Source organism: Miniopterus natalensis, chromosome 4 (assembly GCF_054644295.1).
Source record: "Miniopterus natalensis isolate mMinNat1 chromosome 4, mMinNat1.hap1, whole genome shotgun sequence".
In the NCBI taxonomy this organism is placed as follows: domain Eukaryota; kingdom Metazoa; phylum Chordata; class Mammalia; order Chiroptera; family Miniopteridae; genus Miniopterus; species Miniopterus natalensis.
Genome location: NC_142084.1, coordinates 50,500,763 through 50,519,338, shown reverse-complemented (window position 1 = coordinate 50,519,338; position 18,576 = coordinate 50,500,763).

The window sequence follows — 18,576 nt, the reverse complement described above, 5'->3', positions numbered from 1 at the left end:
TCTGAGAATTTCTGCATGTTTTTTTTTTAGCCTCACCCAAGGACATGTTTATTGATTTTAGAGAGAGAAGAAAGGAGAGAGAGAGAGAAACATAGATGTGAGAGAGAAACATTGATCAATTGCCTCCCGTTCACTCCCTGATTGGGGATTGAACCAGCAAACTACATATGTGCCATGACTAGAATCGAACCCGCAACGTTTTGGTGTACAGGATGATGCTCCAACCAGCCAATCCACCTGGCCAAGGTGAATTTCTGGCTTTTTAAAGCAGGATTTAGACTGTTTGGGGATTGTTCCTTCTGAAGGTCTTGAGTGTTCCTTTTTTCCTTGGCCTCAGGGAATCTTCACATGTGATGAGCATGGATCCATAATCAGAAGAAAACTCCAGGGAATCCTCTGTAGACCTCTAAAGTTCTCTAAATCTCCCTCCTCTTAAGTACTGTGCCCCATAAACATTTTTTATTGTGATATAATTGTCACATACATTGTGTAAGTTTAAGGCGTATAACATGTTAATTTAATACATTTATATAATTCCAATATGATTACCACTGTAGCATTTAGCTAACACCTCTATCACATCCCATCATTGTCATTTTCTTCAGTGGTGGGAACAGTGAAGATCTAGTCTCTTAGCAACTTTGAAATGTGTAATAGAGCATTGTTGAAATCTTCATCGTGTTGTGCACTAGAGCTCCAGAACTTATCTGTCTACTAGGTGCAAATGTGTACCCTTAAGCAACAGCTCCCTGATTCTCACTCTCCAGCCTCTGGTAACCATCATTCTACTTTCTGTTTTTATGAGTGGCTTTTTAAAAATTTTACATATAGGTGATACCATGCAGTATCTGTCTTTATCTCACTTAGCATAATGCCCTATAAACTTCTGCCACCTTAGCCTACCCGATTTTTCACCTCCATTTCCTCAACTCAGGGGCACCATCAACTTCCATCGAGGTTCTTCCTCCCTCTGCCATGGCCTAGAAATTCTCTGGGGCAATCGTAGGGTTCACCTCCTTTGTTTCTTCTCTCTCAGTCCTGTCTTTGGTTGCTTAATGTCCCATGTCTTGATAAACCATTGTTCCATGTATTTTGTCCAGTTTTGTGGTACAAGCAAGAGGGTAAACTTGGTTTCTTGTTACTACAAAGGCCTCCCACCTTGATTTCTAGCAGGAAATGATAGCCTTCTTGATTTCTAGAAGGTTAAAATGAATACTGGTAAAGCGTTTTTTTTTCTCTCCCATTCGATGGACATAGAACCGTTGATTGCCTTCTGCTAATTCCAGGGTGCTTCTCAATACTGTTAATGGCCAGACTCACTCTGCTCCCCTGGATGGTGACCTTCATCTAGAAATAGCCCTTCAGCATGCCTCCTGCTATTCCTGACCCCGACTAGGAACACAGTCTGGGTAGACAGAACACCCTCTGGGTAGGGTCTCCAAGTCCTAGGAGACAGGAACACAGGGGAAAGGAGGAAGTATCAGAGCAAACTTAGTATGTATAATTTAAAGAATCCTTGCCCTTGACAATTGATTTGTCATCTTCTCACTGTACTTTTATTTAAACTCAATGCTAGTCATATCCTTCACATAGTGTATATGTCTTAAAGAAAAACGTATAATCCTCAGATTTTTATGACTTCTTCTTTCCTACCCAAGGCCCTCCCCTATCATTTAAAGACTAAGAAAAACACAGTTCAAAGTCCATACACCCCCCCCCCCCCCCCACACACACACACAGGCCTTACACACCACTTGGTACCACAAGGGCTCTCAGTGCACATTTGGGGGAAGTCAGTTCATCTCTCCATGCCCTGATCATACCCTGCCAGCAGTGCCTCTCTGCCCTATGGCCAGAGGGGTGAACAATTGGAGTTCCTTTGGGCCTTAGACAATCCATTTGGGAAAGGTGTCTGAGCATTTGTCAGAAGCAGACTTGGGACTTTAAAACATGCCTATGCATTTGCACAGGGAATTCCATCATCCTGGGGAACCTGGAGGGGGCATAGAAGTGAAAGAGTGAGAACTGAGACTCCTGGCATGCAGGCACCCTGGCCCAGGGAGAAGGGAGCAGCTGGAGGACAGGGCGCACAGGGCAGGGCTCCAGTTGGAGTTGGAGCTAGTTAGTGCCACCTCATTGTAAAATTCTTATTAAGGAACCATATCTAAATGTATTTAAGTACTTAAATAATCCTGGTAAGAAACCTGGTTCTCTGTATCTAAGATAAATTACTTGGAGAAATTGGACTCATAAATTTCATGACAACAAATAATTTTTATCTGAAAACATTTGAAGACTTCAGCAGAAAAATTTTCTGCTCAGTGATCAAGTGGCTTTCTGGCAGACAGTCACTAAAATAACAAGGAAATGTCTGGGGAGCAGATTGCAAGAATTAGAGTGAAATAAAGTGTGCTTCCTCAGAAAACAAAGCTGGAAATCCATTCTAACTAGTATTTGTTTATAAGAGATACAGTTGTATTTGTCTGCAATGAATCGGTTCTAAGACATTTGATTCCTGTAATTGGACTTGGACATCCAATGGGTGTCCTCTCATAACAAGTGAACTATTAAGGGAGATTTTCGTGCAACTGTGAGGTGTCATAGGAAGGTGAAGAAATGCTATCTGCCCAGGGTTTTCTTCATTTCTCCTCAAGCATTTGTTCAGCTTCCAAGAGAATATGTTTGTCATGTGGAAATAAAAGAAAATCGTCCAGATAAAAATCTGACCAAACCCTGCCAAGAGAATTCCTCACTAGATTTGTTTATACACATTTGCCGCTTACTGGAAGGCAGTTTATTGTTTTCTGGGGTGGAGAAAAGCTACTTATTTTGTAGAAACAATCCCAAAAGGGTTTTTATAAGTTAACAAGATCTTTTTATTTTCTGGGTCAGTAACAAAATTCAGAGATTTGTTTACATGTTTCTATTAATACAATCTTAAATAAAATTCACAAACCAAATGGGAAGCTTGCCTTCATTAGCCCATGACAGAGAAAAATGTGCCGTATCTGAAAAGAGCTTGGAAAACTTAAAAAATGTAATATAATTTTTGCAATGTGTTAGAAACAGTAAAAGACAGAAACTAAGTTTGGTTTAAAGTCACACAATAACAAGACAAACGAATATTTTACACAGAGAACTTACTTTCTACCTTCGGGGGAAGAAATAGAGAGAAGGCAGGAACTTTCAAAGAGAAAAATAATGGAAAATTATCTTTGAACTTCAGCTGAATTCGCATATACTCGTGTCTGACATTGATTCTAGCTGACATTTAAATGAATCTTGCCAGAAAATAGCAAAGTGGAGACGTGCGAAAATATGTAAAATATTACGTTCTGCTTGCCCAGCAATTTGGGCTTGTTCTAAGAATCAAAGAGATATGAGCCAACAAGTACTAAGAGTTAGTGACCAGGTCTGTGTATACGGAGATAAGAGTCTGCAAAACAGTCGTGAAGGGAAATGATTATATCCAGTGGCTTAGGAGAAGGCTCAGGGGTACACCTGAAGGGGCCAGAATTTGTTTAAAGGGTCTTAGGTATCAATGATGATGCTGAAATGAGAAAAATGCAAAATGCCCCTAAAATGATAGAGCTGAACCCAGGGTTAGCACCTTTGCACAGTGCCCGCACCTTGACTGTTCCAGAACTGCTCATTCGTAAGGCCAAGCGCACCACGGAGGCATCGCAAGTGCCCAGGGCGCCCCACCCATATCCCGACGCCCTAGAAAGTGTCCATTTCACAAACAGGTTGAGGTTCTGCCCCCAGAAAGGCCACCCAGGCAACTGCAGAAGAGTAAACAGCTGCAAAATAAAGAGCAGTTTTTGTCACTTAATAGCTTTTTCCAATAAACTCAGGTTAAAAATTATACTCTATATATTTATCTTTCTCTTAAAAGCTGCCGTCTTCCGCCTCTGGCCAAGAGGGAGTAGCAGTTCAGATTTACCCTCCTGCCTGAAGAATGCTGGACAGAATATTTGCAACAGTCGTTTTAAAGACACTGAGCGTGAGGCAATGAAGGGCAGTGATCCCTAGAAGATAAGAAATATATGACACTAGGACTGTCCCAGTTTACTGCTCTGAGAGAAGTTGCAGGCCCTGGTGTAGGAAGGGGAAACTCAGCAAGGCCCAGCCTCAGGGTGACGCCTTCCTGAGTTGAGGTGATGGGAGCAAAGACTCAGGAGATTAAGAAGGCTGAATTGAGAGCTGGAAAATAAAGGTGACCAGAGAGAAAAGTCTGGCAACCTGCAGAAGGTGCTTCTGAGCGTGCAGCTGAGTACTGATCAGCCCCTGCATAAAGAATCTGAAGCCAGGGAAAGAATCACCTGCAATGACTTGATGAACAGCACTTGGTGTTCCCACAGGGCCAGGAGGAGTGCCTGCTCCCACCAGCCAGAGTGGAAAACCTTCTAATTCAAGGGGGATCAGCTGGAGTACTCAGATGGGATTGGCCTCAGTCGTCGAGAAAAATTAGCCTCTGACGGTATGCTCCTCTGGTCCTGAAAGACCCAAAAAGTCCTAGCAGTAAAACTGTTGGATCAAAGTACACACATTTCCCATTTGGATATATCACTATCCATTTGGCTGCTAAGAAGCTTTCATCAGTTTTCAATGTCCTTTTCTTTTACAGAGTTGTCATCAAGGGATTTATCCGTCAATCTGATGGGCAAAAATATTTATCTTCATAGCTTAAGTCCCTTGTTTCTCATCAGCTCTCTAATCTGACTTGACTACTCCCATGAATTGCTGACTCCTGCCACACTTATTGATAGCCCTGAATCCAGCTCAGTCTGATTGGTAGATTTAAATTTCTCTCCCCAACACATATACATCAGGGGTCCAGTTTGGAGACTGGCCATCCTCTCCTATGAATGAGAATTCAGATTTCAGCTACAAGAGATAATGTATTAAGAGTTCTTACTGATTTAAGCTATTTCTTACCATTGGACTCAGAATAAAATAATGCAATAAGAATGCATCCTTCAGAAGCAAACAGACTTGAATTCTAATATCTTGTCTGTTACCTACTAATTTCACCTAGTTTCGCTTTAAGATAAATTAATCTCTCTAAACTTGCCGCCTCATCTGAGAAACGAGAAGGTTAATGCCTACATTTAAGGGGTGGTTGTAAGGAATAAATGAGATAATAAATGGAAAGTCATCATGAAAGCATCTAGTAAACACATGAAGAGGTGTGCCCCTAAATGAAGATCACCCAGTGTGTTCTAAGTTTTCTGAGTAAACTATAATCAATTTATAATGGAATTACCTTCATTAAACTTTAAAGAATTTCAAAATAAGGAACAAAGATGCTGGTAGGAAAAACAGCAATAAATTGTTGCGTTTATAAAATTTTACTTCACTTGCAAGCTTAAGGACAGCCAAATAAGCCAAAAAGTTACTGAGATCACCTCCAAAATAAAGAAGCCATTTGACACACATCAAATAACACTATCGATGTATTAATTTTCTTTCTGCTGTTGTAACAAATTACCACAAACTTAGCGGCTTACACAAATTTTTTCTCTACAGTTCTGGAGGTCAAATTCTGAAAAGAGTCAAAGAACATAAAAATCAAGGTGTTGACAGGGCTGGTCTTGTTGGAGGCTCCAGGAGAGGATCCTATTCCAAGCATCTCCCAGCTTTCAGAGGCTGCCACGTTGCTTGGTTCTGTAGCTTCATCACTTCAACCACTAGCTTCCATACCCACATCTACCACTCACACTGATCTCCTGCTTGTCTTTTACGGACCCTGGTGATTGCATCAGGCTCACCAGGATAATTCAGAATAATCTCATCTTAAGATTATTTATCACACCTGTAAAATCCTTTTGCCATATAAGGTAATATCCACACATCCCAGGGAATAAGATGTGGACATGGGAGAAGAGGGACAATCATTCAGCCCTGCCACGGTGAGTGTGCAAACACATTTATCATTCAGACACAGCACCACACTGAGTCATGCAAATCAGATTAGGATGCAACAGATTATGGACTGATCCTTGAACGTTCATTGTCCATAAAGCTTGTCCTGATTCCCTGCAATAAGTTGTGAACATTTCTGTTTAAGGCTGACTATATGTAAAACAAGTATGGTGAACAACAAAGGAAAGCTTGATTGAATACCTACTGTGCTCCGAGAGCTATTTGGGCACTGGGGATACAGCAGTAAACAAATCAAAATTTCTGCTGTCATGGAGCTCCGACTCTAGAAGAGGGAGAAGAGTATTCCAGAAACTCCTTCAGTGCCACCAGCAATGTGTGCCTTGATTGACAAGTAATGAGATTCACACATTCTGTATTACTCCAATTAAAGATCTGGAAAATATTAAAATGTATTACTTCCAAGGCAATTGTCTGTAATAGACAAGGGCTCGTTCAAACATATTAGGACTTATTGCAAAAAATAAAATAAAGCAAACATATATTCGAAGAGGTGGGATTTTTAATACCCTAGTCAGGGTAGAAAAGAAAACTTGGAAATTTGAATGCATTCCAGAGGCAATGAACAGTTGACTGAATAGTAAGTGGACTAAATTATAAAGAAGGGAAACTATTACCTACTTTTGTTTCAATCTTATTACTCAGTTTAAGGTACAAGAAGACTCCTAAGATACAAAACAGAATTTCCTGGGAAGGAGTTAAAATGACCTCATTTTTCCGGCCAGGTTTTATATTAATCAAAATTGGAAAAAAGGAGAATGCTATGTTTCTGGTTACTTTAAACTCACATCTGGTTGATTTGAAAGGTTAACTGAAAAAAGTGGCTAAAGGCAAAGATGAGAGGCTGACTCAATAAGATGATTAGCTTCTTGGTACAAAACAATTTTAGTTTATTATGATCCTATGATTTTTTTCCAATAGCCCTTTTTCTCTTTCTCCTGATAGCCTATTACTCGGGAGATGCCTCCTCTGATTTAGTGCTCCTTGGTCAGGGATTTTTTTTTTTTTACTTATTTTTTATGAAAGTATAAAGAGAGGCATTAAGTAACATCTTAACTATCCTCTATGCATCATCAAGAAACCAAAAAAAAAAGAAAAACCATATTAATCATATAAAATTTTAAAAGTTCTCCTAGAAAAAGTAATTCTTTTTAAGGCCTCAAGAAAACCTTCAGATGAGATGATAGAGAAGACCTATAAAGTAACATGTGAAATGAGCCACACCTAAAATCAGGACTCGAGCAACCATTGGTGGAATCAGTGTCAGTCAGGGTTGATCCGGGAAGCAGGACTGCAATGACTAATATGAAATAACGGAATCATTTTAGGAACTATATTTAACAACTGTGGGAGAAGGTGGGGAAAGAAAACTCCAGAAGAGGGTAATTGGAAAATCAGTGAAACGTCACTAACCAGGGACCACAGGGCGAGCTGGTGAAGTCTGTGCAAGGCTGCTGTGTCTGCCTCTGGTGGTGAGTCTGAAGTTGCTGTAGGTCAGCTAGACCAGAGGGATGGGGAAAATCTGGCTGCAAAACTGGAGAAATCAAGAAAAAATGAGAACCCATGAAGACCAACCAGAACTCACAAAGACAAAATGAACCTATGAGAACAAGCAGGAATATGTTTCTGTCCAGATGGCAACTCCAGAGACCTGCAGAGGTATCTGGTGCTCTTCCCGGAGGGGCTTTACTTGTGCCTGGCTCAGGACTTGAAGAAGCTGGAGGGGGGAGGCAGCAAGAGCTGATGCAGCTGCACATCCAGTGAGAGTTGCAGTGTAGACCTTGCTGTTGCCCTACCCAAAGAGAGAAATACAAGATCAGTGGCCCCATGCATGAGCTGCGTTGGCACCTGCAACCCTGCCCTGCGCCTTCTCAGTGTCATCAATGCTGCTTCCTCTACCTTCCAAATGTTGGGCACATTTAGCCCAGAATCATACAGGAGAAGAGATTCCAGCTCAGTTTTCCCTTATGTATATAATTTATTCAAGCTTATTTCCCTTTCTGCTGTACGTAATTTCTTGTTTTGTCCCTTCCTAGCCTAATGTCCCCCAAGTGTGTACAAGAGTCATCTTGGAATCTTTCTAAAAAGCATATTTGAATTCAGTAGGTCCAGGATGGGGCCTGGGATTCTGCACACAATGAGATTTAACCCTCACAAGTAAAAACGCTGTAGTGGCAGTTTTTCCACTGAGTTCCTTCGAGCCCTAAATTCCCCAGAAGCCACGGGTTAGTGGGCAAGAGCAAGTTTGGCCTATGTGTCATCCTAGGCTGTTCTACTTTTCTCTGTTTATATATTAGAATTTCATGTAAAATTTCATTTGCAGAAAAATATACATGAATTCCAGGTTTAACAACAAAGCTTTTAAATCATTTTAATTTGAATGGTCATGAACCTAATTGCAAAATTATTTTGGCATTGTTTTTGAAGAAGGAAAATAAATCACTATGTATTATCTGCACTACATTATAAAAACAGTCCAAAATAATACATTGAGAGAATGTGATTGTTTATCATTTTTTTAGTGATCTTTGCCTGTTGACTAATACCAAATTTTCCTAAAATATCTTTAACAGATTAACTGACTTCCTATGACAACCTTGGACTAATCGCTAAATTTCTTAGGGATTTTATTTCTGTATCTATGTTCAATTCAATTAAATATTTACTGAGTGCTAAGTATGTTACAGATGCAGTGTCTTGGGATACAAGAGGATTAAGTCACAGTTCTGTCTTCTATTAGGAAGAATAAAATGACTTACTATAAAAATGAGAGAGGAGAACCATGAAAAGTACGAAGGTGCAGGAGTTCAAGGGAAAAATTGTGATTAGGATGACCAGGAGAACTTCAAGAAAGAGTTGGTACTGTAAATGAATCTTCAAAGGATGGGTAAGATTTCTTCTATCACAAATGATGAGCGGAAGAATTTCTGGTGAAAGACACAGGCTGCAGAAAGGAATGGAGCCCAGAAAGTAAGAGAAAGAGATGTATGTGGAAAACAAAATGTATCAGGCAGGATTCAAACAGGGCAGCAGAGAGTCCTTGTGAATGTTTTGGAATAGGGATTGGTAATAGGAACTGTCTCACACAGGTGTGAGAGGAGCTGAGGAAATGAAGATCCAGAAGGCGGAGTTGGAAGATCCGAGGAGACACCCACCTGTCAATCTGAAAACTAGGTTCATCCAGCAGAACAAATGGGCCTGGGAAGGGGAGCTCATGGGAGGTCTACAGGAACCTGTCGCTTTTGTGTAGCTAGCACATCTGTGAGTCCACAGCCAAGCATCTGATGGTTGGCCAGGGGCTGATATTGGTCAGCGGAGTGAGTAGTTGGGAGAGTGGCTGGACTCGAAGCAGAGGAGAGCCAGGACAGATTGGAACTCGCCAGCCACATTTATATCCATTCATCAGCATCCAATAAGACCACCTTCAGAGTAATGGCCATGACTTCACCCCTTCCTTCCAACTCTCACACCAGTTCCTCAAGAGAAACACAGGCTTATTCTGGAAATACAGTTCCCAGCTTAACTGAATTGACATATTCAAGCCATACCCAAGGCCTCCGGTTTAAACAGAGATGGAATGTATTTGTGAATTTGCTGAAGATGAATTTGGTGAAGAGAATCCAGGAACATCATAAAGGCCATGATTTCCATGGTGTGACATTTATTTTTAGTTTTGAGGAAGATCATCATTCCTAGTGAGGTAAGAGTGATGTTGGAGGTCTATATTTGCAGGTTCAAGTTGAAACACCTGAGACAGATCTAACGCTATGCAGTTCAGCCTAGGAAAATATCCCTTAACAGGATATCCTAGCCCATTTAGCTTTGAAATGGCCTTAGTTAAGAGAAAGAGCTCTATAACAGTGCCTTCCAACTCCTGTCCCAAGGCAAGTCCGTGTACTGGAAAGGGGTTTCTGTGTGCTAAGACATTGATCTTCCAAGCCTAAGGCTGCAACAGTGACAGTCAGAGAGCTCCTAGACCAGTTGCCCAGATGATAAGCATTTCTGTCTGGGGATCTTAGGAGGTGGCCCTAGCAGAGTGAGGACTGACCTGGCAGCCCTCCGTTATAAGCAGTGAGCATGATGAGCTATGTTCAGTCCTTTCTGCTTTCCCACCATGTGCTTAAGCAGTGTGTGGTACTTCAGCACTTGGGTGTATCTTTCAGCAGCCAGCAGCAGCATGCATTTCTACCTGTCATGGACAAGGAGCTACAGGGCTACTGGAGTTCATGTCCCAAGTGCCCAAGGAGCACTGCAGGCAGCCCTAAGTGTGCTAGCAGGAGGTGAGATTAGGGGTTGGGGCAGGGAAACAGACAAAATTCTTGGCAGGCACTACCAATACAGAGGCTCTGAATCTCTGCCTTCACATATTTGTAATACTTCTGTGGATTTATGGCTAATTTGCCCTTTTCTGATTCAAACTAACTTCAGGTGATGGCTCTAAAATTGCACCCACGTTATTAAAGCTTCATTATTATTTTGAGATTCTGATATGGAAAAGTTCATGTACATTAAAAACCCATTAAAATTAAAAAGAATTTCAGTGTTTTATCTCTGAGAAAAGAAAATAAAGAGCTGCTTTAAATATAATTTCAACTGTTAATTCTTTACTTGAATGGTTGATAAAATGATTTTAATTTTTTAAAATCACATACCCATTTGAACAAAGTTTATCTTTGGTGGTGACTATCAAGAAGTAAAGACATCTTCATCCAAAAGTATTAATCAAGAATTAAATATGGCCATTGAAAGCATAAAACCTAATATTGAAATGTTATGCTCATGGAAGCAAGTACAAGTTTTTCATTAAAAACCCTGAAAGATTTTATTTGGAAATTTTAAGCACATTCAATATTTAATATAACAAAGCATATATTTATATCATATAAAATAAATGTAATAATATTTTCTCTAAACATTGTATAGATACTCTCAGTTTACTCCAGTGTGTTGTACATAATAATTTGATCGTTTTATATGTATTTCATAATGTTAAAAATTTGACCAGGACAAATGAAAATAGTCATGAAGAACTATTTTTGATGGTAAAGGTCAGTAATGAATATTTCTTTGGGGTGAGAGAGACACAAAGGAATCTTGCAGCTCTAATTCTCTATGTCCCAGTCTCCCCACGGATACCAAGGATGACTGAAGTTTTTGGAGAGTCCAGAATTCTGCCTGGATTTTCAACTGTGCTGGGGGTCTGCACCCCTAACCCCTATGTTGTTCAAGGGTGAAATGTAATAGTAATTCAGGAAATAATTTGAGTAATGAGTTTTAAGATTCAGAGAGCATTTTCCATGTTTTGTGCTCTTCTGTACAACCAGCTTGTTAAGTACTTCCCAGGCTGTACCCCTGAGCCTAAGCTTGAGAATTACCTGGAAAGGCATTGAGAAATCTGTTGGACTTCAGTTAGCTTTTAAAGAAATTCTTTAATGCCTGGAATATTTTTCCTTTGTAGTATTTTCTTTAAAGGATTTTTCCTTTTAAATATAGCAAATATTCAAAGTGATGATATTATTAGCTTTGAACAAATAACACAGCACTAAGGTAGAAAAATGTATTCATACGTCTTCTTACAAAGTACCTCTATCAGGCCTTGCCTCCATGAACTGAGAAGTAATTAAAACAGTATGTTCACTTCTGTGTTACAGACAAATGTGAAAATAATCACCATCCTGCTAAAGATTAGTGGTTGGGGAAATGGTAAAATAAAATCATAAGAAAGTATGTTAAATCCCTTAATCACATTGCAGATGTAAAAACTCAGTTTGAACAGAAGACTCAGCCATACTGAACTTTATTCCTTCCCAACAGGGTGATCACAATGACATTGAGGGAAATGTCTTTCAATATGCATCCTGGACCAGGACAAATGAATACATTGAGGCAAAGGATCACAATCCCTGTCAGAGCCTTCTCTTTCTGGGAGTTTATTCCGTCATAGAAAAAAAAGAATGTAAATTTCTCAGGCATTGTAGACATATTACATATTCCAAGAAAGATGTAAGTAATTCTTCAGTGTTTAGGAAATTGTAGACTGATCATTACAACCCTCTTTTTCATGTATTATACTATTCAAAGGGATAACTATGCTTTCTTTGTAAAAAAAAAAAAAAAAAAAATGTGGAACAAGACAAAAAATTACCCTCTGTGACTGTGTAATAGTTTTGCCACTTTTAAGTAACTATTGAAGTAGGTCATAGGGATGGGAAAAGGTGAAGGAGGAGGCTGATAACTGGTATATTTAACCCATTTTGTTTGGTATATGATTAGTCACCAGAAAACTTAAATCAATAAAGTATAAAAAGTTTTTGCAATTTTACACTTAGTTGAAGACTGATGGGATGTAGTTTTTTGTTGCTTTATGGATTATTTAATTACAATTTACATATAATGAATTGCACATATTTTAAGTTATCTGAATTTTGAGAAATGTGTATGTCCATATAACTGCAATCTATACATATATAGCTGTGCCCAAAAGAGCCCCACATTTAGTTTAGTTTCTCTGCTATTATTTGCTGTCTTAAAATTCTTAATGCTTTTATGTTTGAATGTATGTTTTATAAATTGAGTCTTTTTGGACAATGGAGCAATATGCATGTGCCACTCCTTGTGGCCCCATTCGTATACGGCTTTTGCAATGCCCCATAAGGACAAAATTCCAGGGAGCAAATGATGAGTGAGAGTTCTGGGGGCCTCAAAGTAAGATAAGCATGGGCACCAGCAGCCTCAGAGGCCATGCTTTCTCTCCCATCCAGATCGTGCTTCAAACACAGAAAGAAAGCCCTGTTGTGCTAAGAAACATCAGTGACCAAGGAAACTTTGGTAAGTGGCACGTGGCTGTAGATCCCAGAGCAAAATTTAATTATCACAGCAGATCTGATGGAGAGCTTAAAAATTCTTCTATAAATTGGTACTCCAATTTAGTACACATACTTATATGAGAAATGGATTGTGGTCTAATTTTAGTAGGTTTTATACCATCTTTGACATTCTTTGAAATCAAGTGCCCACTTTAATGCCAGCAGCAGGAGTTGCTGTTCATTCTTTATCCCAGGAACATGACCCTGGGAGGTGGGAAATCACTTATCTTTCTCACAGCTGCTTCCCACACACCCAAAGTATTGTGTTGATCTAAAGACAAAATGTGTTACCATAGCCTGTGCCCTGCATCCTCAGCTTCAGTTTCCCTCCCTCCCTCCCTCCCTCTCTCTCTCCCTCATAGCATGTAGGCATAGCATACATTTATAGAGTAAAAAGAAAGAGGAGGAGTATAGTCATTCATTACAGCCCACGTGTTGCTTTATTTTGTGTGTTTTTTTTTTAATGTAGGCTGTATTTTCAGATAGCCCATCAGTTTGTCTGATTAGGTTCTTTCCTTGGCCTTATAGCAAAAAGTTACATTTCAGATTTAATGTGCAAAAATCCAAAAGGCCATGTCCGTGTGTTCAGTTGACCCTTTGGGATTTGAGTATTCTAGGAGATTTCATTTCCAAGTTTTAAAAAACACTTTAGTCATTAAAAATAATTTTAAGGCCCTAGCCGGTTTGGCTCAGTGGTTAGAGCATCCGCCCTGGGACTGACGGGTTCGAGTATGGTCAAGGGCACGTACCTTGGTTCAAGCTCGATCCCACCCCACCCGGGGCTTGTGTGGGAGGCAACCAATCGATGTGTCTCCCTCATATTGATGTTTCTCTCCCTCTCTCCCTCCCACTCTCTGAAAAACAATGGAAAAAGTATCCTCAGATGAGGATTAAAAATAATAATAATAATTTTAAAATTTTTATTGCAAATATATGTAATAAACCAATATGTTCCCTCCCTCAGACACCTGAGGCATTTCTAACCCTGAAACTCTCTATGTATTGGCCTTTACAAAACAAAATAGGATAAAAATTTTCTTGTAAAATTCATGCCTTGATTTTCTTTTTGAAGTAAGCATTTTTTAGTGTTTTTAATTAAAAACAGACTTTCACAAAATGTGCACACATACATGCACACACACACACACTATGCCCAGCAAAGTATTTGTTGCAGTGAAATGGTCTCTACTTTCTCGCTCTCCCCAACCTCACTCACATCATTACTCTGACTGAGGCAGAAAAAGAGGTTATGGAAAGACATACTACTGAAGCTTCTTCCAATTTTAAACACCCTCCGCCATTTCACCAGGGATTGGAATTTCAAGCGCAAAATTAGATGGGTTTGAGGCTGCTACCATGATGCTCTACACAGTCATTTTAAAATTCTGTGAAATTGTATTATTTGCCAAGAAACCTCTGAATCTCTCTTGACCTTTGAGTTTGCATAAGCAGGACCAGAAGAATTACTGAACAATTTTTTATCTGTTTGAGTCAAATTCAGTAGCTATTTTTCAATATCCTTTTTGGATGTGGAATAGCCCAGTGGCTAAGAGTATAGACTTTGGGGTTACACTGTCTATTCAATCACTTGCCAGTGGGGTGGGGTTAGGTGTGTGACTAACCTCCCAAAGTTATAGTTTTCTTATACACAACCTGGGGAATCAAAGTTGATAATTTGAGTTAAAAATTTATCATAGTGGCCCTAGCCTGTGTGGCTCAGTTAGTTAAAACATCGTGCCCTGCACTGGAAGGTCACAGGTTCAATTCCTAGTCAGGGCACATACCTAGGTTGTGGGTTTTGAACCCCTATTGGGGCACCTGCAGGAGGCAACCAATCAATATTTATCTCTCACATCAAGTTTCTCTCTTCCTCTCTCTCCTCCTTACTCCCTCTCTAAAATCAATTTTAAAAAATTACCATAGTGCCTCATAATAGTAAGCATTCAATAAATTTTATTAAAATAACAGAGCAAATCACACTTATAGTCTTTGCTAATATACACAGTATATTTAAATTACAGATCTTTTACCCGGTCTATTGCCATGAGTTAGACACAGCCTGAGGAAATGAATTTAGTCCAGATTAAGTAGAACTAAAATTCCTGAGATTAATTGAAAAATTCATGAAGGGTAAGCAATGAAAGTTTTACACACTATAATTTTGTTCTCTATAACTTTTCTAAAAATTAGAATTTTTTTGCAGAATGGTCTAAAAGACTTGCAATGAATGAAACATACATTGACGAAATACAGGGTAAGGCAAAGGTAGGTTTACAGTTGTTTGTATGGAAAATAATGTAATAAATAATAATATAATAGTAAACTTTGTGTTTCATGTACTCACAAATGTAAACCAACTTTTGACCCACCCTGTATTTATAACTGTATTAAATATTTCTAGGTACTTGAATCATAGAAACTCTAAATGCACTCAGGTATTTTATTTTATTTTTTAAAATATATCTTTATTGATTTCAGAGAGAGGAAGGGAGAGGGAGAGAGAAACATTAATGATGAGAGAGTCATTGATCGGCTGCCTCCTGCACACCCCACACTGGGGATCAAACCCACAACCTGGGCATGTACCCTGACCAGGAATCGAACCGCAATTGAGCTGTGATCTCCTGTCTCCTAGGTCAATGCTCAGTCACTGAGCCACACCCTGCCGGGCTAAATGCACTCAGGTATTTTAAATGTCACTTCAAAAATTTAAACTGAAAACCTTTTGATCTAGCCATTACCAAACTCCTAAGGCATCCATCATGCCAGGACATTTAATGCTATTAAAAAAAAAAAAAGTGATTCATTGACATGTATAAACTTTAAGATTTCAATTTATCTCAAGTTGCATTCCAGGAACTGAAAATCATAAGATTAAATCCTAGCCTTCAATGACTTAATAATCTAAAAAAGAAAACAGACAAGTAATAACTTAAATATACCTTTTAAGTGGTATGACAGAAATACTTAAACAGCTAGAGGAAGCAAAAAGAGAGACAAGAAGAAATTAAGTGGAATGGGGAGAAAGCTAGAGAGAACTGACCATCTTTGAAATGTAACTTAAAGTACGAGTAAGAATTTTCCAGGCTGGCAGGTAAATATAGCAGGGAGGAATGAATGTATATGGAATATAGGCAGAATTGGCACATGTCAGTTTCAAGCAATGTGCATTCTCTTTTGCTTGTCTTCTTTTGCCTGGACACAAGATTTTCTAATGTCGTTACACATAGCAGTAGTTTGCTCCTTTTTGTTGCTGATTAGTATTCCAATGTAGGAGTATACCACAATGTCTGTATCTGTTTTTCTGTTGATGAACATTTGGGTGATTTCTAGTTTTAGGCTATTATGAATAATGCTGCTTTGGACCTTCTTATGCAATTCTTTTTGGAACATATGTTTTGGGTAAATACTTAGGAGTAGAATTACCAGGTCACAAAATAAATTTATGTTTAATTTTATATGACACTATCTAACTGTTGGAGGAGGTCATTGAGACTGCCAGCTGACCTGCGACCTGTACCTGGGCAATCTAAGGCCCTTTATCCCCTCCCCTGTACTTGGAATGTACATTCCACTCACCACTTCCCACACTAGGAGCCATTTCAAGGACATAGCCTTGAGAGAGTCATCTGGAGTGAATCCATGACTGAATCTTAAGACCTCTATAGAGTTGTACCTTGGTTTTCGAACATCTCCTTTGATGAACATTTTGGTTTACAAACACTGTAAACCCAGAAGTAAATGCTTCAGTTTTCAAATATGCCTGGGAAGTTGAACATGCCACACGGCTTCTGCTGAGGGCAAGATCCTGAGGCCCAGCTGTTGGCTGTGGATCCCTCGGTTTTGGAACGTTTCAGAACTCAAATGGTCTTCCAGAATGGATTACATTCGAAAACCAAGGTACCACTGTATAAACTTAAAGACCTGGCATGCAGTGTGGAGATCTATTTATCTTGCAAACAAGAAATTCCCCTGCTTATTAAATGTGCCACCTACCAACCTAGCTAGAGTGGTTGCCTCTTTCTTCCACCTCTCCCTGTCCTCTAGGTATGGGGTGGGGGACTGTTTTGAATTCTACCTGAGGAACTTCCAAGGTTGAGAACCAACACTAACAGATCCACAGAATGAGAGTGAATTCCTGTTGTAATACCTCAGCACTAATATTGTTATTGACTTTTTAAAATTAGCCATTTCAATGGGAGTAAAGTGGTAACTCATTATGAATTTAATTTGCATTTCCCTGATAACTGATGATGTTGAGCACCTCTTCTTTTTATTATTAGCCATTTCAATAGCCTCTTTAGTGAGGTGTCTGTTCAAGAACCTGATCATTTCCATGGGTCTGTTTATCCTTTTACTATTGAGGTATTCCTTATAAATTAATTTCAATAAGGTACATTTCTTAATTTTCTTTCTACTGTAGTTAGTTTTGTCCTAAGAAATCTTTACCTTATCCAACATCACAAAGATATTGTAGAAGCTTTTGTTTCCATGGAAGAAGCTTTTTTCTCTAGAAACTTTATAATTTTAGTTTTTATGTTAGGTTCATGCTTCCCTCAAATTAATTTTGAGTGCAATATGAGATGAGTATCAAGGTTCACTTTTTCTCCATATATTTATCAGTTGTTTCAGCCCCATTTATTGAAAAGACTTGTTTTTACTCATTGAATTGAATTGAATTGAATTGAATTGAATTGAATTGAATTGAATTGGCAACCTTTTCATAAAATCATTTGATTTCTGTGTGTCTATTTGTGAATTTTCTATTCTGTTCCATTGATCTATTTATCTGTCCCTATGTCATACCACTTTGTCTTAATTACTGTAGTTTTATAGTAATTCTTGAAATGAGATGATGAAAATCCTCTAACTTTGTTCTTTCTTGCAAGACTTTCCAACTATTCTATTCTAAATTCTCTCTCTCTCTGAAATGAGAGGAAATTGATAATTCAAGAGATAAAAGAATTGTTCATGGTATTTATATGAGATTACTCACAATCACTGTATTGACTGTATTTTCTTATTTTCTGTATTCTTGATGTTCTGGCTTCTGGGGCCTTGCTGATCAGAGAGGAATTTCCCTTCCCAGAGTTAGCTATTTCTTGGAGATAGTAAATGATTTGCCTGGATTCTTTAATATCCAAACCAACCAGAGTCCATACCATCATCTCCTTCATTTTATCATGCTCTCAAATTCTGAGAACACTATCCCCCTAACCTAATCACCCAAGGTTATTTACTGGACAACTAGGAACCACCTCACAGCCCAGAGATAGTTGTTGTGAGATATAGGAAAAGGAGTTGATTAGAATTATGTCAGAGTGCTGTTGAAGATCTAGATAAAGTAGGAATTCATAGATATGTAGTGGAGTCAATCATTATGGTTTTACAATATTCTCTACCAATTTTTTACAATATTCAGAATATTAGGAAAGTAAGCTCCAGGTTAAAATGTACTGAATTCTTTGTTGTGATGTTTTTGTCTTTTCTAACCAACCAGACCATAAGTTCCTTGAGAATGGAAATGTGAGTACACAACTTCTAATGTTTTCAGCTCCTTGCTCAGTGCCACGTGCAAATGAGTGCTTAAAATGTAAATATTAATAAATATGATGCTGATATTTCTATCCAATTTCTTTAAGTACAAACTATAATGGTGTTAAAAATATCTAATGTCACAGGAAGTTCATTTTTTCATTGCTGTCATCTGAACTGAAATATCTTTCCTAATTTATTTGCATATTGTAGTCAGTTTTTAACTCCTAAC